The following is a 23,075-nucleotide window of genomic DNA, read 5'->3' as shown; positions in this document are numbered from 1 at the left end:
CATGTGCTCCAGGTAAAACTGAGTCCCAGTGTGGCTTGCCCCCAGGACTTTCCACAGTGCATGCCCACCTCAGCTATAGCTTCAGGCCTCAGGTCAGTTTACTTCTGGGGCTCCCCTTGGCCCAAACCCAATCCAGCTACAGCCTCAGCCTAGGCAGCCTTGGGGGGGCTCCGCCCACAAGGCCCCCCCGGCTGCCACGGATGAGAATAAGTCTACCAAGACATGATCTGCTTGGGGAGGAAAGGTGGCCGATCTCTCACAGGAGAAGGACTAAGAGCCTTTTCCTCAATGGCTTTTATTGGGTTCGTTTACACAGGAATTCAGGTAAAGTTCATTACTCATTGCCAGGAAGTAAGGATCAAATAACAAGGAACTCTGAGGGCCTATTTTGAGTCAGGGTCAGATAGCTAAAGAGCTGTAAAACTTTGAGGAACAAACTTACTTCTTGCTTGGACCTTTATCAGTTAATTGAGAGCATTCTAAACAAAGCAGATGTCACTGAGATTTTACATATTCTTTCTTAGGCCTGATCACCCGGGGAAACTGCTCTTTCCAGCACAGAGCTGCACCACCCTGTCATTGTTTCAGGCTTACGTAGAGCAGGGGAAGTAAGGCAGCCAAGAGATTAGGAGATTTTCTTTCAGACAATGAGGACTCAGGCTTTTGTCAAAGCTGAGGAGCAAGGGTCCATCACCCCCTTTTGCTGTAGCTCCCAAAGTCTTCCTTGGGGGCCTCCCACATGATCATGCCTGTCTTAGATCATTCCCCCCTTGGAGTATCTTACCCATCATTGGCTAACCAACCAAGCATTGGGGGCCAGGCAGGGTGAAGTAAAAGGAGCAGAAGTGGTGCTCCTGCCAGGGAGATAAGCGTTTGTCTCCTTGCTGGTTTACAGCCCAAGGTCGTTCCCTCAGCCTTAGCCTTGGTGGGGGTTATAGCTTCTGATACCTGGCAGGGCAGTTCCCAACAGCAGCCCCTTGAAGGCTTGCCCCCAGGGCTCCCTGTGGCTGACTCCAGCTCCAGCCCCTGCTGCCCTGCAAATAAACTCAGTGCACACAATGTATGAAGGGAAAGCTCCTGTGCAAGGCCACTCCTTCAGGAATAGGAGAGGTTGCTGTTTCACCTAATTCATAGAAAAACAGAGATAGCCAAAATGAGGACACTATGTTTAAAAAAAAAAACAAACAGACAAGCAATCTACCAGATAAAGAGTTCAAAACAATGGTTGTAAAGATGCTCGACAAATGGGACAGAATAGATGAACTCAGTGAGAAATTCAATGAAGAGAAAAAAAACCTATCAAAACCGAAGAATACAATCATTAAAATAAAAAAAAAAAAACCACTAGTAGGAATCAACAGCAAATTAGATGAATCAAAAGAATGACTTAGCAAGCTGGAAGATAAGATACTGGAAATCACCCAATCAAGATCGAAAAGGAAAAAGAATCAGAGCATGAAGACAGTTTAAGGGACCTCTGGGAAAACTTTATGCATGCTAACAAATCAGGGTTCCCAGGAGAAGAGAAAGAAAAAAGGAACAGTAAACATATTTGAAGAAAATATCTGAAAACTTTCCTAACCAGTGGAGAAAACAGACATCCAAGTCCAGGAAGCAGAGTTTCCAAAAAGATGAGACTTACACCAACACATGTGATCATTAAAATCCCAAAAGTTAAACAGAATCATAAATTCAGCAAGAGAAAAACAGTTAGTGATGTACAAGGCATTCCCAGATAAGACTATAAGTAATTTTTCAGCAGAAACTTTGTAGGCCAGGAAGGAATGGCACAATCTATTCAAACTGATGAAAACCTTCCACCAGTAATACTCTACCCAGCAAGACACAGAGAGAGAAAAAGTCCCAGACAAGCAAAATCTAAATGAGGTCACCACAAAACAGGCATTACAAAAAATGTTAAAGGGCCTTCTTTAAATTGAAAAGCCAAAGCTAAAAATAAGAAAATAAAATATTTTCCTAATAAAGGCTAATGTTTAGTAAATACAGTGGATCAACCAATTATAAAGTTAATATGAAGGTTAAAAGACAAAAGTATTAAAGGCAAGTGTAACTACAATAATGAATTAAGAAATACACATGTATACACACACACACAAGATGTAAAATATGTCAAAAAAATAGATGAGGGTGAGTAAAAAATGTACTGCTTTTAGAATGTGTTTAAACTTTAGTGACCATTAACTTAAAATAGACTGCTATAAACATGGCTTGTTACATATGAATCTCATAGTAACCAAAAATAGATGCACAAAAAAATGTTTAAAGGAACCTAAACAAATCACTATATGACTATCAATGTGCAAGTAAAGAGAACAAGAAGACCATCAACTTACACCATATGCCAAAATAAACTCAAGATGAATAAAATATTTAAATATAAGTTATGACACCATGAAAGTCCTAAAGGAGAACATAGGCAGGAAAATTTCAGATATCCCACGCAGCAATATTTTTACTGACACATCCCCTAAGGCAAGGGATATAAAGGAAAGAATAAACAAGTGAGACTACATCAAATTAAAAAGCTTCTGCACAGCTAAAGAAAACATCAACAAAATGAAAAGGGAAACAACAATATTGGAAAATATAATTGCCAATGATACCTCAGACAAGGGTTCTTCAAAATATATAAAGAACTCATATGACTTAAAGCCAGAAAGACAAACAAACCAATTTAAAAATGGGCAAAGGACCTGAATAGACATTTCTCCAAAAAGGACATTCAGAGGGCCCATAGACACATGAAAAAATGATCAACATCACTAGTCACTAAAGAGATGCAAATTAAAACAGTAATGAGATACCACTTCAAACAGGTCAGAATGGCCATCATTAACAAATCAACCAGTGCCAAAGAGGTGGAGAAAAGAGAACCCTAGTGCACTCTTGGTGGGAATGCAGGTTGGTGCAGGCACTGTGGAAAGCTGTGTGGAGTTTCCTCAAAAAAACTAAAGATGGAACTGCCTTTTGATCCAGCAATCCCATTTCTGGGATTATATCCTAAGAATCCTGAATCACCAATTCAAAAGAGCCCATGCACCCCAATGATCATAACAGCACAATTTACAATAACCAAGTGATGGAAGCAAGCTAAGTGCCCATAAGTAAATGAGCAGATCAAAACTATGGTACATTTGCACAATGGAATACTATGCAGCAGAAAAAAAGAATAAGCTCCTACCTTTCACAATAGTATGGATGGAACTGAACTGTATTATGCTAAGTGAAATAAGCCAGGTGGTAAAAGAAAAATACCATACGATCTCCCCTATAAGAACCTATAGGAAAAATGAACAAAACTAAGAGCTGGTTTTCTAAAAAGAAAAACCAAGTAGATAAACCTATAAACAGACTCATCAAGAAAAAAGAGAGGAGGTCTAAGATGGCAGTGGAGCAGGTAGATGTTACACTCATCTCCTCTCAGGACCAAACTGAAATTGCAACTAAAATATAGAGCAACCAACCTAAATAACCAACTGAAGACTAGCTGAAGAGAAGTCTTATAACCAAGGATTTACAGAAGCCCCATTGAGACTGGTAGGAGGGGTGGAGACACAAAAAAGGCAGGTCCTGCTCCCACAGGTGGTGGCTAAGATTCTAGAGGGATACCTCAGCTGCAAAAGTTCCTCCTTAGGAGCCAGGGTCTCAGTCCGAAGCCAGGCTCTCCAAATCAGAGCACCATAGCAGGAAAGAAGCACCCACATAACATCTGGCTGTAAAAGTCAGCAGGGATCCTGACTACCAGTGAGAGATAAGAGTCTGCTAGAGACACAGGCACCCTTTTAAAGTCCCAATGCACAAAACCTCATTCACAGCCACTCACACTGGGCTTTGGCAGAGGGAGATCAAAGCAAAACTAGAATCACATTAAAAGAGATGGGTTTGTGGCTCTGAGGAGAGAGCTTGAAGTACAGCCACCAGGATAGCTATGCTGAGTCCCTCTCCCACGCTGCAGATGCCAACTCTCTTGGGTAGAGCACTCCTTTCCATATAGCATAAACCTGGGGGCATGCAATAGCCTCACCTTCTGGGCTCCCTGTAGCCCCACCCAGCAAAGCTTGTGCCCTGCTGAGGAGTCAGCAGCCTGAGCTGGGGTGTATAGGTCTGGGCAGACACAGGAGATATCAGTGACTAAGATGTGTGGTTTTGGGCCAGAGGCCATTCCTCCCATTTCCCATGAATCTGACTTGTGGAGGATACCATCCAGCAGTATCCATCTCGGCTGCGGATGCTCGTCGAAACACGAGAAAGAACATACACAGAGACAACTCTAGACAACTCCACAGGACCTAGAGACAACTAGGTCCTGTGGGGAAATAGAAACAGAAGGGCCACTCTCTCTAGTGGGGAAAGTGCACCATATCCATTACCAAGCAGATTTTTATTGAGAATACAGACTTAGTTTGTGGATTCACAGTCTGGCAGAAAAGATCAAAAGAAGTAGGTGACTTACAAAGATGCAGACAAAACTCCTGCTGTGATTCCGGGCAAAGTTTGGAATTTTATCATTTGAAAGGTCTAACAGGGCTCAAAGGACTAGTTTTGGTTTCCTGTCTGTGCCTTCAAATTCTAATCTAATAACATCCTCCAGCAAATAGATCTCACAGGATGTTGCATATTCTATGTCCCAGGCCTGATTACCCCGGGGGTCTGCTGTTTTTGGTCTGGGCTGCCCCTGTAGGCCTGAGTTAACAGAGAAGACAGAGGCAGCCAGGAGACTTGGATTTCTCACAAGGACTCAGGCTTTGATCAAGCCAAGGGGGCAGGGGTTGATGTCGATCACCCCTTCATTTCCACAGCCCTGTGAGCCTCTTCCCTTAGGGCATACCCATGTGATTGCATCTGTCTTAGATTTATTCTCTTTCTTAGAGAATTGTTACCTGTCATTGACTGCCAATCATGCCAGGGAAATAAGTTTTGTCTCCTTAGTGGCTTCTGGTCCGGAGGCCTTTCACTCAGCCTAAGTCGTGGGGGGTTACAGCTTCCTGAGACTAGGCAGGGTGGTCCCCAACACTGACTGGTGTCTCCCCATCACAGAAGATCTGTTAGCCCTACTATCCATGTTCATGGCAGCCCCACCCTCTGGTTTCCCAGTGGCTCTGCCTTGCTGAGGTCTGGGCAGAATTTGGAACAGACTGAGTTGTCTGGCTCTGCGGCAGGGGTGTGGGGCTCTACACCTACTTTCCCCCAGCCTGAGCAGCACCTCACTTCACAGGAGATCCGTTAATCCCATCCTCCCAACTCCTGGCATACCTGCACTGCTGAGATCAGGCCTCTGGCAGAGTCTGGGACAGATTGAGTTGTGTGGCTCTAGAACAGGGCTATTTCTCCCTCACATGCCTGGGTAATGCAGAGCCCTCCATTCACATGGCTAAATCTTGGTCTCTTTGGTCCTGGTAAACTCTGCTGGCCTTACCCTGATGACTCCCTGAGACCCCAACCCACATCAAAGTTGTGAGAGCACCCAGCAGGTGGCAGCTAGACTTGGTATATACCCTGGGATTTTACTAAATGGCCTCAGACCCAGCTGGCACCAAGTCTGAACCTGTATCAATGTGGTAAACACCACTTGCCCCTACCTGGTGACTCTGAGAACCTATTACATGCAACTCAACTACCACCAAAGTCTCTTTCAGTGGCTGAGCCTAACAGGCAGCTAGCAGGTGGAGGTAGGCAGAAGTGGCTCTCAGTTACCTTGAGACAGTTGTTGACCTTCCCCCCAGCTTGCTGCTGCTAAAAGCAAACCTTTTGCTTTTTTGGTGGGCAGCTTGGTTCTTCCCATGTACACCCAGGCCCAGCAGAGACAGCCACAAACTGCGGATCACTTTGTAGCTCCAAACAGGTTGCCCAGAGCCAGTCCTACGCAGTGTCTGACACAGGTCTGCACCAGAATCCATCCCAAGAGGCCTAGAACCAACATACCCAATGGCCAGCTTCAGACAACATCAGAGCAAGACCCAATTAACTTCACAAGTGGCATACCCAGAGAGAGATCTCAGTAGACACCATACCCTGCTGAGGCAAATACCACTTTGTGTGGTCAGCACCTGCACAGAGCTTGTACACTGTGGTCTGGGTTGATCCTCAGAGTCAGCTATCCTAAATGTTGATCCCCTGCATGGATAGGCAATAGCAATCAATAACAATAAGAGGGTCCACAAAACCCACACAAGGAACACTCCTGAAACACCCAGTCCAGGCAATCAAGAAGATTGCACCACTGGGTCCACACAACACCTACTATGTAAGGCCACCCCACCATGACTGGGAGTCATAGCAAATATACATATACATAAAAATAAACACAAAGAGGAAGCCAAAGTGAAGAGACTAAGAAATATGCCCCTAATGAAAGAATACGAGAAATCTTCAGAAAAAGAACTAAATGAAATGGAGGCAAGCATTTGTCAGATACAGAGTTCCAAAAAATTGTTATAAGGATTTTTAACTAACTTAGTGAGAATTTTGACAGCATGAAAATGGACATGGAAACCATACATGATGTCAGAAATGAATAATACAAAACAGGAAATTGAAAGTACACTGGAAAGAACAAAAAATAGGTTGGATGAAGCAAATTATCAAATTAGTCATTTGGAAGACAAGGTAACAGAAAACACCCAATCAGCACATCAAAAGAAAACAGAATTTTAAAAAATTAGGATAGTTTATGGGACCTTTAGGACAACATGAAGCATAACAACATCCACATCATGGGAGTAACAGAAGGAGAAGAGAGTGAGCAAGGAATCAAGAACCTATTTGAAGAAATAATGACAGAGAACATCCCTAACCTGGTGAAGAAAAAAAGACAAAAATCCAGGAAGTGCTAAGATTTCCAAACAAGATAAACTCAAAGAGGTCCACACCAAGACACATCACATTTAAAATGTCAAAGGTTAAAGACAAAGAGAGAATCTTAGAAACAGAGAGAAAGACAGCTCTCAACAAGGAGCTCCCATAAGACTTCTTTTGCTAATTTTTCAGCTAATTTTGCTACAGAAACATTTCAGACCAAAAGAGATGGGCATAAAATATTCAAAATGATGAAAAGCAAGCACCTACAAATCAAGACTTCTTTACCCAACAAGGCTATATTTAAAATTGAAGTAGAAATGAAGCTTCCCACACAAGAAAAAGCTAAAGAAGTTCAGTACCACCAAGGCAGTATTACAAGAAATATTAAAGGGTCTTTAAGAAAAAGAAGAAAACATAACAGAAAAACACAGTTAATAGAATAAAATAGCAATAAATACATACCTATCAATAGTCACATTAAGTGTAAATGTCTTAAATGTCCCAATCAAAAGACATAGGATAGCTGAATAAGTAAGAAAACAAGACCCATATATGTGGGGAAACCCCCCCCCCCAAAAAAAACAGGATTATCTTCTGGAGGGAAGGTCCATTGTATACAGGCTTTTCCTGCCAGGTGTTCCAGGAATCCATCTGTATCAGTGTACCACCTGGCATTTTTGTGAGAGGCTGTGTTTGGCTTCAGCAAATTTTTTGAAGACTTTTTCAATGTGTTTGCCCATTTCATAATGGGTGATTTAGGAGTGCACCTGCCCATACCATGCTGAGTGTTCAGCAGTTCTTGACCAAGAATGGCATGACTCCCATGCCCAACACTTACTATTCACCCAATCTTGCCCTGAACAACTTTTTTCTTTTTCTCTGGATAAAAAAATTACTCAAAGGGAAACGTTTTACCCATGTGAAAGAGGTGAAAAAAAGAATGGCAGAAGCACTAAAAGGCATCAACATTGATGAGTTCAAAAACTGTTTTGAGCAGTGAAAAAATGTCTCAATAGGTGTATTGCATCAAATGGAGAGTAGTTTGAGGGTGACAGAAGTGTAAACATGTAAAAATAAATCACAATTTTGTATAAATAAATTCTGGTTTTTGTGTTCCCCTCTCATATATGCTGTACAAGAGACCCACCTCAGAACAAAAGATAAACAGAGACTAAATGTAAAAACATAGAAGAAGATATTTCATGGAAATGAAAATGAAAAAAATAGCCAGGATAGTAATACTTATATCTGACAAAAATAACTTTAAAACAAAACTACAGTAAGAGACAAAGAAGGACACTACATAATGATAAAGGGAGCAATCTAATAAGAGGATATAACCCAAGTAAACATTTACACACCCAATATAGGAGCACCTAGTAGAGCAAATCTTCATGGACATAAAGGGAGAGATCCTCCTGGCTGGTGTGGCTCAGTGGATTGAGTGCTTGCCTCTGAACTTAAAGGTCTCCCTTTTGATTCCCAGTCAGTGCTTGTGCCTGAATTGTGAGTCAGGTCCCTGGTTGGGGACATGTGAGAGGCAACCAACTGATGATTCTCTCACACATCAATGTGTCTCTCCCTCCTTCCCTCTCTCTGAAAATAAATAAATAAAATATTTTTAAAAAATAAAGTGAGAGGTCAATAGTAATCCTGTCATAATAGGAGATTTTAACACTCCAGTGACTTCAGTGGATAGATCTTCCAGGCAGAAAATTACTAAGAAAAGAGTGACCTTAAATGTCACCAAGTCAGAGTATATAATTGATAACTTCAGAGCATTTGACCAAAGCAGAAGAATATACTTTTTTTCAAGTGCACATGGAAATTTTCTAGGATAGACCACATGTTAGGACACAAAACAAGTCTCAAAATAGTTAAGAAGATTGGGATCATATTGAGCATCTTCTATGACCATAATGGTATGAAACCACAAATCAATCACAAGAAAAAAAATACAAACATACAAAGACATGGAGGCTAAATCACATGTTACTAAACAATGAATGGATTAACAATGAGACCAAGAAAGAAATCAAAACAAACCTTTAAACAAATGAAAATGAGAATACAGCCACCCAAAATCTATGGAACACAGTGAAAGCAGTCCTAACTTTACACTTAAAGGAACTAGAAGAAAATAACAAAGCCAAAATAAGAAGAAATAGGAAAATAATGAAGATCAGAGCAGAAATAAACTGAATAGAGTCTAAAAAACAATACAGGGGACTTACACTCAAAAGGGCAGCATAAGCAAACATGGTTTGCCTCTTCACACAACCACATCGAAATTAAAACTAAAATATAGAACAACCATCATTCAGAACTTTCAGAAATCAAGTTGAATGGAAGTCTGACAACTTGATAATTAAAGAAACCACATCCATCCAGACTGGTAAGAGGGGCACAGATGTGGAACAGGCTGGTCCCTCACCCACGTGTGGTGGATAAAAATTTGGGAAAGATTTCTTGGGAGCAAGGAGTTCCAGCCCCATACCAGGGCCCCCATCCCAGGGTTCCAGTGTCAGGAAGATTAAAACTTCTGTCTTCAAAAAGCAACAGGGACTTAGTCAGTGGAAGAAACTTCTGGAGCCATAAGCAGTTCCTCTTAAAAAACCCACACACAGACATACCTAAACAGACTCACACACTCTGAGCTCCAGCACCACAGTAGTAGCTTGAAAGGCACCAGTGGCATAAAGGGAGGAACTGAAGTGTCTGGCATCAAGGTGAGCAGAGATTTTCCCTTTTCTAAACCCTCCCCACCTCCCAAAACCAGCAAGGTTGGAGCCATATCTGAGACTCCATCAATCTGGCTAATAGTTTGACACAACTTGGAGATCCTCAGAAACTCTGCCCCACACAATTTATGGACCCATCCAAGCTGCTTTTCCATGTGAATGGCTGGTCCTGGCTCATGCTTTACAACTTCCTAAATCTTATCAAACAATCAACAGCTGACCTCAGTGAGCCCCAGGCTGGGCACTAGCAACAGCCAGCCTAGATTCACAACATGGCTTCATCTGGGAATTTCCAAGCCCAGCACAAAGAGCAGCCATCACAGATTACTTTATAGCTCAGGCAGGGTGAACCCAGGCAAAATGCAGGTGGATGCTGACTTTGGCTTGCTCCACCCAGGAAACTCCAGGCCCAGCTCACCCAGTGGACATCTACAGACCACACTGGAGTACCCCCCACTGTGCTTCTGCACAGCTGATCCTCCATGGAGGCCAGAGGTTGGTGGCAAGTGGTCACAGACAATCCTTGCAGCTGACTGACCTGGGTAAATCCTTTCCATTGATCAGCCAAAAGCAACCAAGGCTCACCTATAAGAGGAAGGCGTATTCAGCCCATGTGAAGCATGCACCTCAAGTACCCAGCTTGGGTGATGGGCAGACTGTGATACTGGACACTACAGGACATGTATTACATTAGGCCACACTACCAAGACAGGGAGTCATAGCAGCTCTACCTAATACATAGAAACAAACACAGGGAGGCTGCCAAAATGAGGAGGCAAAGAAACATGGTCCACATTAAATAACAGATTAAAACTCCAGAAAAAGAGCTAAAGAAAATGGGGATAACCAATCTATCAGAGGCAGAGTTGAAATCATGGTATAAGGATGCTCAAGGAAATTAGTGAGGACCTCAACTGCATAAAAAAAGATACAGTCAGAAATGAAGGATCCACTAATTGAAATAAAGAACTATTTACAGGGAGACAAGAGTAGAGTGTGTAAAACTGAGAATCAAATCAATGATTTGGAACATAAGGAAGCAGAAAAACAACCAGTCAGAGCAACAAGATGAAAAAAGAAACCAAAAAATGAAGTTAGTATAAGCAACCTCTGGGACAACTTCAAGAGGTCCAGCCTCATATCATAGGGGTGGCAGAAGGAAAAAAGAAAGAGCAAGAAATTGAAAATATATTTGAAAAAATAATAAAAGAATACTTCCCTGATTTAGGAAGTAAAGGAAATAAACATATAAGTCCAGGAAGCACAAAGTTCCAAACAAGATGGATGCAAAGAGGCCCAGTTAAAGACACATAATAATTAAAATGCCAAAGGTGAAAGATAAAAACAGAATTTAAAAGTAGCAAGAGAAAAAGGAGTTAGTTACCTATAGGGGGAGTTCTTATAAGACTCAACTGATTTCTCAAAAGAAAGTTTGCAGGCTAGAAGGGATTAAGACATGAAAAGCAGGGACCTACAACTAAGATTGCTCTATTCAGCAAAGCTATTATTTAGAATGGAAGGGCAGATAAAGAGCTTCCCAGACAAGGAAAGACTAAAGGAATTCATCATCACCAAAACATTATTATATGAAATGTTAAATGGATTTAAGAAAAAGATCAAAACTATGAACAATAAAATGGCAAAAAATGCATATCTATTAACAATTGAATCTAAAAAACAAACTAAGCGGTCAAGTAGAACAGAGAATCATAAATATAGAGCATTTTGAAGGTCACCAGATGAGAGGGGAGAGGGGGGAAATGGGTGAAGAGGTGAGGGGATTAAGAAGTACAAACACAGCCCTGGCTGGTGTGACTCAGTGGATTGAGTGCCAGCCTGTGAACCAAAGAATCACTAGTTCAGTTCCTAAGCAGAGCACATGCCTGGGTTGCAGGCCAGGTCCCCAGTAGGGGGCACACAAAAGGCAACCACACACTGATGTTTCTCTCCCTCTCTTTCTCTTTTCCTTCCCCTCTCTCTCTAAAACAAAAACAAAAACAACAACAAATGAAGTACAAATAAGTAGTGACAGAATAGCCATTGGGATGTAAAATATGGCATAGGAAATGGAGTAGCCAAAGAACTTACACTTTTGACCCATGGACATAAACAATGGTGGGGGTTTGGCTGAGAGAGTGGGGGAATGCTGAGTGGAGGGGGGTAAAAGGTGAAAGGAAAATCAGGAGAACTGTAATAATAGCCTAATCAATAAAATCTATTAAAAAATAACAATACAAAAGATTAATGAAATCAAGTACTGGTTCTTTGAAAAGATTAATAAAATCAATCAACTTTTAACCACATGTATAAAAAAGAGGGTGAAACCAGATAAATAAAATCAGAAATGAAATAGAAGTAACAACTGACACCAAAGAAATACAAAGGATTGTAAAAAAAAATATTATGAACAACAATATGCTAACAAACTGGACGACCTGGAAAAAAATGAATACATTCCTAAAGACATAGAATCTTTTAAAACCAACTCAGGAATAATCAGAAAATCTGAACTGACCTCTTATAACTAGTGAAATTGAAGCAGTAATGAAAAAAAAACCTCCTAACAAATGGAAGTCCTGGACAGGATGGCTTCACAGATATATTTTACTAAGCATTCAAAGAAGAACTATTACCTACTTTTTAAAAACTACATCAAAAAATTCAAGAGAAGGGAAGGCTTTGAAGCTCATTTTACAGGGCCAGCATTATCCTAATTCCAAAACCAGATAAAGACACTACAAAGAAAAAAATCACAGGCCAATATCCCTGATGAACATAGATGCTAAAATCCTCAACAATATATCAGCAAACCAGATCCAGCAATGATTAAAAGATCACACACCATTATCAAGTGGGATTCATCCCAGGAATACAAGGCTCATACAATAGTCACAAATGAACAAATGTGATACACCACATAAACAAAATGAAGGGTAAAAAGCACATGATCATATCTATAGATACAGAAAAAGGTATTTGATAAAATCCAGCACCCATTTATGATAAAAACCTCAGCAAAGTGGGAATCAAGGTAACATACCTCAACATAATAAAGGCCGTAGATGATAAACCCACTGCCAGCATCATATTCAGTTGGGTAAGAATTAAAAGTGTTTCCCTTAAGCTGGGGGGAACAAGGCAGGGATATCTGCTTTCACCCCTTTTATTCAACACATTACTGGAAGTCCAAGCCATTGGAATTTGTCATGAAGAAGAAACAAAATGCTTCCAAACTGGAAAGAAAGGAATAAAACCATCACTTTTTTTTTTGCAAATCACATGATACTGTATATAGCAAACCTTAAAGATTCCACTAAAAATTTACTAGAACTGGTAAATTCAATAAAGTAGAAGGATACAAAATAAATATCCAGAAATCAGTTGCATTTTTAAACACCAATAATGACCTAACAGAAAGGGAAACTAACAAAACAGTTCCATTTACAAGTGCATTAAAAAAAAATAAAACCTAGGAATAAATTTAATCAAGGATGTGAAAGACCTGTACACAAAAAATTATAAGACACTGAAGAAAGAAACTGAAGAAGATACAAATAAGTGGAAGCACATTCTCTGCCCACGGACAGGTAGAATTAACATCATTAAAATACCCATGCTACCCAAAGCAATCTATAGATCCAATGGAATTCCTATTAAGATACCAATGGCATATTTCACAGAATTTGAACAAGTATTTGTAAAATTTATATGGAGCCACAAAAGACCCAGAATCGCAACAGCAATCTTGAGAAAGGTGAACAAATTTGGAGGAATCGCCCTGCTGATATCAAAATACACTACAAGGCTTATAGTAATTTAAACAGTATGGTACTGGCATAAAAACAGAAAGATAGATCAATGGTAGAGTATAGAGAGCCCCAAAATAAAATCACACCTTTATGGTCAGTAAATATTTGACAAAGAGGCAAAAGCATACAATGGGATAAAGAAAGTTTATTCAATAAATGGTGCTGGAAAAACTGGACAAATGGGTGCAAAAAATTGAAACACAACCACCTTCTTACACCATACACAAAAATAAACTCAAACTGGCCCTGGCTGTTTTGGCTCAGTTGGTTGCAGCATCATCATGTAACCAAAAGGTTGAGGGTTGGATTCTTCATTAGGGCATATGTCTGGGTTGAGGGTTCTGTCCTCAGTCTGGGTGTGTATGGAAGGCATCCAATAAATGCTTCTCTCTTGCAGTGATGTTTCTCTCTCTCTCTTTCTCTCTCTCTAAAAAGCAATGAAATAATGTCCTCAGGTGAAGATTTAAAAAATAAAAATATAAATAAACTCAAAATAGATTAAAGACTTATATGTTAGACTTGAAACCATAAAAATTTTAGAAGAAAACATAGAAAGTAAAATCTAGGACATTTCTTGTAGTAATATTTTTTTCCACTATATCTCTTTAGGCAAGTGAAACAAAATAAAAAAGTAAACAAATGAGTCTACATCAAACTAAAAAGTTTTTGCACAGCATAGACAATTATCAACAATGAAAAGACCACCTACTGAACAGAAGAACATATTCACCAATGATATACCTGATAAGAGGTTACTATCCAAAATATATAAAGAACTTACATAACTCAACACCAAAATAAAAATCCAATTAAAAAAATAAAGGACCTGAATACACACTTCTCCAAAGAGAACATACGGATGGACAATAGACCTGTGAAAGAATGCTCAACATCACTAATCATCAGAGAAATGCAAATTAAAACCACAATGAGATTATCACCTCGCATCTGTCAGAATGGCTATCATCAGTAAATCAACAAACAAATGCTGGAGAGGATGTGGAGAAAAGGGTGCTGTTGATAGGAATGTAGACTGGTTCAACCACTGTGGAAAATAGTATGGAATTAACTCAGAAGTTTAAAAATAGAACTGCCTTATGACCCAGCAATTCCACTTCTGGAAATATATCCAAAGAAACTCGAAATGCTAATTTGAAAAAGTGTATACACCCTTATGTTCATTGCAGCATTATTTACAATAGCCAGGATTTCAGTAGATGAGTGGATACAAAATCTGTGGTACATTCACAAAATGAAATACTCCTAAGATGTAAAAAGAAGGAAATCTTACCTTTTGCAACAGCAAGGATGGACCTGGGGAGTATTATGCTAAGTGAAATAAGTCAGTCAAAGAAAGACAAATACAACATGATTCCACTTATATGTGGAATCTAATAAACAAAATAAACTAATAAACAAAATAGAAACTGGTTTATAGATACAGAGAACATACTGACATCTGTCAAAGGAGAGGAGGGTTGCAGGGCTGGGTGAAAAAAGTGAAGGGATTAAGCGAAGAAAGAAACCCTCATACACACAGGCAACAAACAGTGTGGTGATTACCAGAGGGAAAGGGGGTGGGGGGAATATAAGAGGGTATATGGAAGATAAATGGTGATGGATGAAAACTACACTTGGGATGGTGAACACAAAATACAATATACAGTTGGTGTATTATAGAATTGTACACCTGAAGCTTTTATAATTTTATTAACCAGTGTTACCTCAATTAATTTGATAAAAATTTTAAAACAGAATGTCAAAATAAAATCAGAAATGAAAGAGGGAAAGTGACATCAACACCACACAAATACAAAGGGTTTTAAGAGAATATTCTGAACAATTATACACCAATAAATTGGACAACCTAGAAGAAATTAATACATTCTTAAAAACATATAAAATTCCATAAATCAGGAAGAAACAAAAAATCTGAACAGACTGATTACTAGAAACAAAATTGAATCAGTAATCAAATAACTACCAGCAAACATAAGCTCAGGACCAGACAGCTTCACAGGTGAATTCTATAAAACATTCAAAGAAGAATTAACACCTTCTCAAACTATTTCAAAAAAGTGAAGAGGAGAGAAGGCTTCCAAATTCACTCTATGAAGCCAGCATTACCCTGACACCAAAACCAGAGAAAGACACTATTAAAAAAGGCCAATATTCCTGATACAAAATATTAGCAAACCATATTCAGCAATGCATTAAAAAGATCATACACTGCCCTGACTGGTGTGGCTAAGTTGGATGGGCGTTGTCCCACAAAGCAAAAAATGGCCAGTTCGATTCCTGGTTGGGGCACATGCCTGGGTTATAGGTTTCGTTCCCGTTTGGGCCACATGAGAGGCAAGTGATCGATGTTTCCCTCTCACATTGATGTGTCCCTCCCTTTTTTCCTCCCTCCCTTCACCTCTCTCTAAAAATAAATAAATAAAATCTTTTTTAAAAAATCATACACCATGATTAAGTGGGATTTATTCCAGGGATACAAGAATGGTTCAATATTCACAAATAAATCAATGTAATACACTACATAAACAAAATGAAGAACAAATATATGATCATCTCAACAGATTCAGAAAAACTATTTGAATGAACTCAACATCTATTTTGTTTATTAGATTCCACATATAAGTGAAATCATGTTGTAATTTTTAAAAACTTTCAACAAAGTAAGTGTAGAAGAAGAAAATGTGCCTCAACACAATAAAGTCCATATATGACAACCCCACAGGTAATATCCCACTCAATGATGAAAAGCAGAAATCTTTTTCTCTAACATCAGGGACAAAACAAGTATGTTTACTCTCACCTCTGTTATTCAAAATAGTATTGAAAGTCATGGCCATAGCCATCAGAAAATAAAGAGAAATAAAATGTATCTGAATTGGAAAGGAACAAGTAAAATTGTCACTATTACAGATGACAAGTTACATATTGAAAACTCTAAAATTCTCACCATTGCAGAATGTATGGTGCTATATAGAGAAAACCCTAAAAATTCCACCAAAATACTATTGGAACTACTAAGTTAATTCAGAAAAGTTGCAAGATAAAAAATTAATATTCAGAAATCTGTTGTATTTCTATAAACTAATAACAAACTATCAGTAAAATTAAGAAAACAATCTCATTTATAATTAAATCAAAAAGAATAAAATGTTTAGGAATAAGTTTAAGAAGTTAAAAACTTGTACTCTGAAAACTATAAAACATTGAAGAAAAATTGAAAAATACACAAATAAATGGAAGGATATACCATATGCATTAATTGGAAGAATGAATATCATTTGAATGTCCATAATATCCCAAGTAATCTAGGAATCCAATGCTATCCCTGTCAAAATATCAATGTTATTTTTCACAGAGATAGAACAAATAATTCTAAAATTTATATGGGATCACAAAAGACCTTGAATAGCCAAAGCAATCTTGAGAAAAAAGAGCAAATTTGAAGGTACCACACTACCTGATTTCTGATTATATTCTATTAATGAAAACACTGTGATACTGACATGGAACAGACACAGATCTGTGGGACAGAACAGGGAGACTAGAAATAAACTCACACATATATATGATCAGTTACTCTACTACAAAAAAGGAAAAAAATATAAAGTGAGGAAAGAGTTACTTCAATAAATAGTGTTGGAAAAACTGGTCAGATACATGCAACAAAATGAAACTAGACCACTTTGTTACACCATGTACAAAAATAAACAAAATGTATTAAAGACTTGAATGTAAGGCCCCAAAACATAAAACTCCTAGAACACAAAACCGTAGTCTGTCAAGTCTTCGATTTTGGTCTTTGCAATATAGCTTAGGTATATCTCCTCAGACAAAAGCAACATAAACAAAAATAAACAAATGGGACTACATAAAACTAAAAAGATCTTGCACAGTGAAGGAAACCATTCACAAGACAAAAAGGCAACTTACTGAATGTGAGAAAATATTAGCCAATAATGTATCTGATAAGTGGTTAATATCCTAAATATATAAAGAACTTATACAACTCAACATCAAAAAAACTAGCCACCAACTTCCAGCCAAGATGGAGGCATAGGTAGACACACTGTGCTTCCTCACACAACCAAGATAGGGACAACAACAGTTTAGAAACAATAACAACCAGATCTGACAAAAAAATTGAACTGTATGGAAGTCAGATGACCAAGAAATTAAAATAGACCTGTTCATCCAGACTGGTAGGAGCGGTGGAGTTGGGCAACCCAGCGCTGGTTGTGGCGGAGAGCAGAGAGCATTGGGACCGGGTGCGTGAGGTATCTGGGGGGCACACAAGGTATCTGGGGCATGGAAGACCACAGTGGGTGGACCCAGAGCACACAAGCAGCAGCTGGCAGACCCAGTGAGGCGAGAATTATGAAGCAAGGCACTGTGTGCAACCCAGGATCACAGCACTGGGAAATAGAGCCTTGGGACACTGATTGAAAACAGCTTTGGAGGTTGAAGCACAGGGAGAGACTCCCAACCTCACAGGAGAGGTTGTTGGAAAGTCACACGGGGTATACAAGCCTGCCCACATGGGAATTGGCATGAGAGGGGCCCAGTTTGCTCAGGGGAGGTGGCAAAAAGGACTGAGGTCTGACAGAGAACAGAGCAAGCACCATTATTCCCTCTCAGACCCTGTCCCCACATACAACATCACAACCCAGCAACTGGGGTGCCCCATCTTGGTGAACACCTAAAGCTCTGCCCCTCATATGTAACAGGCATGACCAGACCAAAGGGGGGAAAAAAAAGATGGCTCAAGCAGAATTGAAAGCCCCTTAATCAGTACTTTTAAGTGACCGAGAGACAGCCAAACTATCAGATGCACAGTTCAAAGCACTGGTGATCAGGATGCTCACAGAACTGGTTAATTTGGTCACAAATTAGATGAAAAATGCAGGCTATGATAAGAGAAATGAAGGAAAATGCATAGGGAACCAATAGTGATGGGAAGGAAACTGGGACTCAAAACAATAGAGCGAACCAGAAGGAAGAAAGAAACAACCAAACAGAAAAGAATAGAGAAATATGAAATAAAAAAAATGAGGAGAAGCTTAGGAACCTCCAGGACATCTTTCAATATTCCAACATCTGAATTAGAGGAGAATTCAGACGTTGGAATATCTGGTTGGTACCAGAAGGAGAAGAGGAAGAACAACAAGTGGAAAACTTATTTGAACAAATAATAAAGGAGAACTTCCCCATTTTGACAAAGGTAATAGATTTCCAGGAAGTCGAGGAAGCTCAGAGAGTCCCAAAGAAGTTGGACCCAAGAAGGAACACACCAAGGCACATCATAATTACATTAGCCAAGGTAAAAATGAAGGAGAGAATCCTAGAAGCAGCAAGAGATAAGGGGACAGTAACCTCCAAAGGAGTTCCCATCAGACTGTCAGCTGATTTCTCAAAAGAGATCTTACAGGCAAGAAGGGGCTGGAAAGAAGTATTTCAAGTCATGAAAGGCAAAGACCTATATCCAAGATTGCTCTATCCAGCAAAGCTTTCATTTAGAATGGAAGGGCAGATAAAGTGCTTCTCAGATAAGGTTAAGTTGAAGGAGTTCATCATCACCAAGCCCTTATTTTATGAAATGTTAAAGGGACTTATCTAAGAAAAAGAAGGTAAAAAACATGTATAGTAAAATAACAGCAAACTCACAATTATTAACAACCACACCTAAAACAAAACCAAAAGAAACTAAGCAAACAACTAGAACAGGAACAGAACCACAGAAATGGAGATCACATGGAGAGTTAGCAACAGGGGAGTGGGAGGAGGAAAGAGGGGGAAAAGGTATGGAGAATAAGTAGTATAGATGGTAGGTAGAAAATAGACAGGGAGAGGGCAAGAATAGTATGGGAAATGTAGAAGCTAAAGAACTTATGACACATGGACATGAACTAAAGTGGGGGAATGTGGGTGGGAGAGGGTGGAGGGGAATGAAGGGGGGTAATGGGACAACTGTAATAGCATAATCAATAAAATATATATTTTTTAAAAAACTAGCCACCAATTAAGAAATGAGCAGAGGACCTGAAAAGATATTTCTCCAAAGAAGACATACAAATGGACAGTAGACACATGAAAAGAGGCTCAACATCACTAATCATCAGATAAATGCAAATTACAACCACAATGAGATATCACCTCACATCTGTCAGAATAGCTATTATCAAGAAGACAACAAGTAACAAGTGCCAGCAAGGATGAGAAGAAAATGAAACCCTCATGCACTGTTGGTGGTATATAATGTAATGTAGCCACTGTGGAAAACTATATAGGTTCCCCAAAGATTAAGAATAGAACTGCCATATGATCCAGCAATTCCTCTTCTGGCATTTATGTGAAGAAAATGAAAATAATTCAAAAAGATAGATGCACCACTGTGTTCAGATAGACACAACTGTGTTTATAATAGCCAAGATATGGAAGCAACCTAGAAGTCTGTCAATAGGTGGGTAGATTAAGAATATGTGGTACAAAGCCCTGGCTGGCGTAGCTCAGTGGATTGAGTGCGGGCTGGGAACCAAAGTGTCCCAGGTTCGATTCCCAGCCAGGGTACATTCCTGGGTTGCAGGCCATGACCCCCAGCAACCGCACATTGGTGTTTCTCTCTCCCTCTCTCTCTCTCTCCCTCCCTTCCCTCTCTAAAAATAAATAAATAAAATATTAAAAAAAAAAAGAATATGTGACACACACACACACACACACACACACACAATAGATATGGCATGGCTATAAAAAAAAAAAAGAATGAAATCTGCCCTGGCTGGTGTGACTCAGTGGATAGAGCACCAGCCTATGAATCAAAGGGTCACCTATTCCATTCCCAGTCAGGACACATGTCTGGGTTGCAGGCCAGGTCCCCAGTAGGAGGCATACAATAGGCAGCCACACATTGATGTTTCTTTCCCTCTCTTTCTTCCTCCCTTCCCCTTGTTTTAAAAATCAATAAAATCTTTTAAAAAATTAAATCTTGTCATTTACAATAACTTACTTGGGTTGACCTAGAGAGTATTATGTTAAGTGAAATAAGTTGGACAGAAACAAATAAAATATTATTTCACTTATATGTGGAATCTAAACAAACAAAACAAATAAATGAAACAAACTCATAGATAGAGAGAACAGACTAATTGTTGCTAGAGCAGAGGGTGATGGATAGGCAAAAAGGGGAAGAAGATTAAGAAGTACAAACATTCAGTTATAAGTCACAGGGATATAAAGCACAGCGTAGGGAATACGAGAGTATAGTCAATAATATCATATTAACTATGTATTGTGACAGGTGGTTACTAGACTTACTGTGGTGAGCACTTTGTAAGGTATATATAATTGTTGAGACATTGTGTTGTATACCTGAAACTAATGTAATATTGTATATGCCAACTATAATTAAACCTAATTTTTTTAAAAAAGATCTTGGAACCCCATTTTTTGCTACCCCTATTGTTAGGCCCTTGTTGGCTTAAGGGTTTTCTATTGATCATAACAGGGAAATAAATGGAATAACAAAAATAATGACGATAAAACAGAAAGTAAACCTTCCAGAATCCCACACTTCAGTAGCTCATGGTCTGCATGGCTGACCTCCTCTGAGCTCTACTTTCATTCCTGAAGTTAACGCTCACACCTGTCTGATCCCCTTCCCTGTGACATGGGTAAAACAGAATGTCATCCCTCAACTACAGGAGCCTGCAGAGCCAATCTGGACAGAGCAATAGGTGCTCCTTGGCCTCAGGTGGACAATGCACATTTCTGGGGGAAATGTCAGATGAAATTGGGGGACTGAGCCTTTTCTCCTAGTTTATAACTGCCGCTCTTGAAGTTGGAGTGATAGGTCTGGTAGGGAGACCACTCACATTGCAGGGTCCAGTACTGTACATAAGTTAAACTAAAATCCTATGAAACAGACATTATCCCTGTTTTAGAAATGTAAAAAAAAAAATGCTAAAGCTTAAAGGCAAATTCCTCTCTACATGTTTCCATTTTTTCCCCCTTTTCACTATCTTGCCAGACAGTACTAAGAATGGGCCCGTGATCACCTGGTGGGGGTTATTCTCTAAAAATTTAGGTCTGAGGAATACCAGTGACACTGTAACTGCACATACTTAAGCATGCTAATGATCACCTAGGGGCAGGGAAACACTTGGAAAATAGGAATTAGAATTTTGTTTCTTTACTTCAGTAGACCCAAATCCCTTCAACACTCTGTTTTTTTAATAAATAGTCATGACAAAGATGTCATGGGTATTGGAGGAAAGGATGATCCCATGATCTACCTGTCGTCCGTCGTCCCCCCCCTCCCCCCCCCCCCCGTCCTTGGTAATAGCCCTGGGACCTGGTCAGGTCCCAGTCAGCTGACCAGGGTTCAGAGCTCAGAGCCTGAGGAAAACCCACTTCCTGCAGCTGCCTGATAGGCAAGGCTGTTCCTGTGCCAGAAGGAGATTCGAGTCCAGCCTCCTGCCTCCACTCCCTGGAATCCTTTGTAGTCTGAGAGAGCAAAGGCAGCACTATCATTGCTCATGTTTCCAGTCACGGTCAGGGCTCCTAGCTTTCAGATTCCCAACACTGCAAACACATCACCTTTTATGTCGAGCAACTGCCATTTGCATTTCCCATGCTTTCTATTTGCACAGATTCAGCCTGAGATTAGAAATAGAAAAGGTTAATAGGTGGTTGAACAGATTCCCCTTCCAGGTTCCCCAGGAGAGCTCAGTGAGAGACAGAATACTGAAAGCATAAGAAATACAATGTGTAAGTGCATTTCCCTTTCGCCAAGTCCCTGGCCTGCCCCACTCTGGTCCAGAGGCCTGTGCTGGCCAGTCTCAGTGCTCAACCTGCTCCCCGGGTCACCCCTCAGCCCTTTTGAGGATCTTACCAGCGCCAGAGACCTCCTCAGCCTTCAAAGGTCTTCTTCTTCCACTTTCCAAGGATGTAATTATCATTCATTTGACTAATTGTTCCAAGTATGTATGTGAAAAGATTAAGGGGGATGGCAAATACAATTTGTAACTACATGGAAAGCTCAGGATGAGATTTATGGGTTTGCTATATATTTTACCAAATTATTAAGACCAGGGCAAAGCACACTGTGCTGTTGTGAATACACCTTAAACACTGCGACTTATAAAACAAGGAGTAAGCGAAATGCCTGTTCTAGTCCAAGCTCATCTTCATGGACTATGTTGAGCTCAGGGAGGGGGCATGTGTGGGGCTGGAGAAGGCCACTGGCTCAGGGGCAGTGCAGGTCAGCCCCTGCACCAGTCCCAGGTTCTTACAAACCTCAGAGCAGAGCCTCCCTCCATAGGGCGAAGGGCGTCAGGCAGTGGCACTCGGCTCTTGCCTGTACATGTCCCACCATCTCTTCCTGCACCTGAGGCTCCCAGAAAGGGCAGGATTCTCAACTCCACTCCTCTGCCTCCCTAGCCAGTGGTTATCTGGGGACATTGAGACCACCAGGCAGCAGTGGTCATGGTGGTGGGGAAAGAGGAAGGTAATTGGCTTTAAGGGCTCCTGTTCCATCTCTCTAACTGGCTTCTGCTGCCACCTCACAGATTCGTAGCAGGAAATGCCAAGAAGTAAAGGGTTGGTATAGGGAGCATTTTAATCCAGCTGCAAACTCTAGTTATACTGTTAAAATATCTAAGTGTTTGAGGATTGAGAAACCAGCCCTAGAGGC

This window comes from Phyllostomus discolor, chromosome 6 (genome assembly GCF_004126475.2).
Source record: "Phyllostomus discolor isolate MPI-MPIP mPhyDis1 chromosome 6, mPhyDis1.pri.v3, whole genome shotgun sequence".
Lineage (NCBI taxonomy): Eukaryota > Metazoa > Chordata > Mammalia > Chiroptera > Phyllostomidae > Phyllostomus > Phyllostomus discolor.
The sequence above is the reverse complement of the archived record's forward strand: the minus strand, read 5'-3'. Positions refer to the sequence as shown.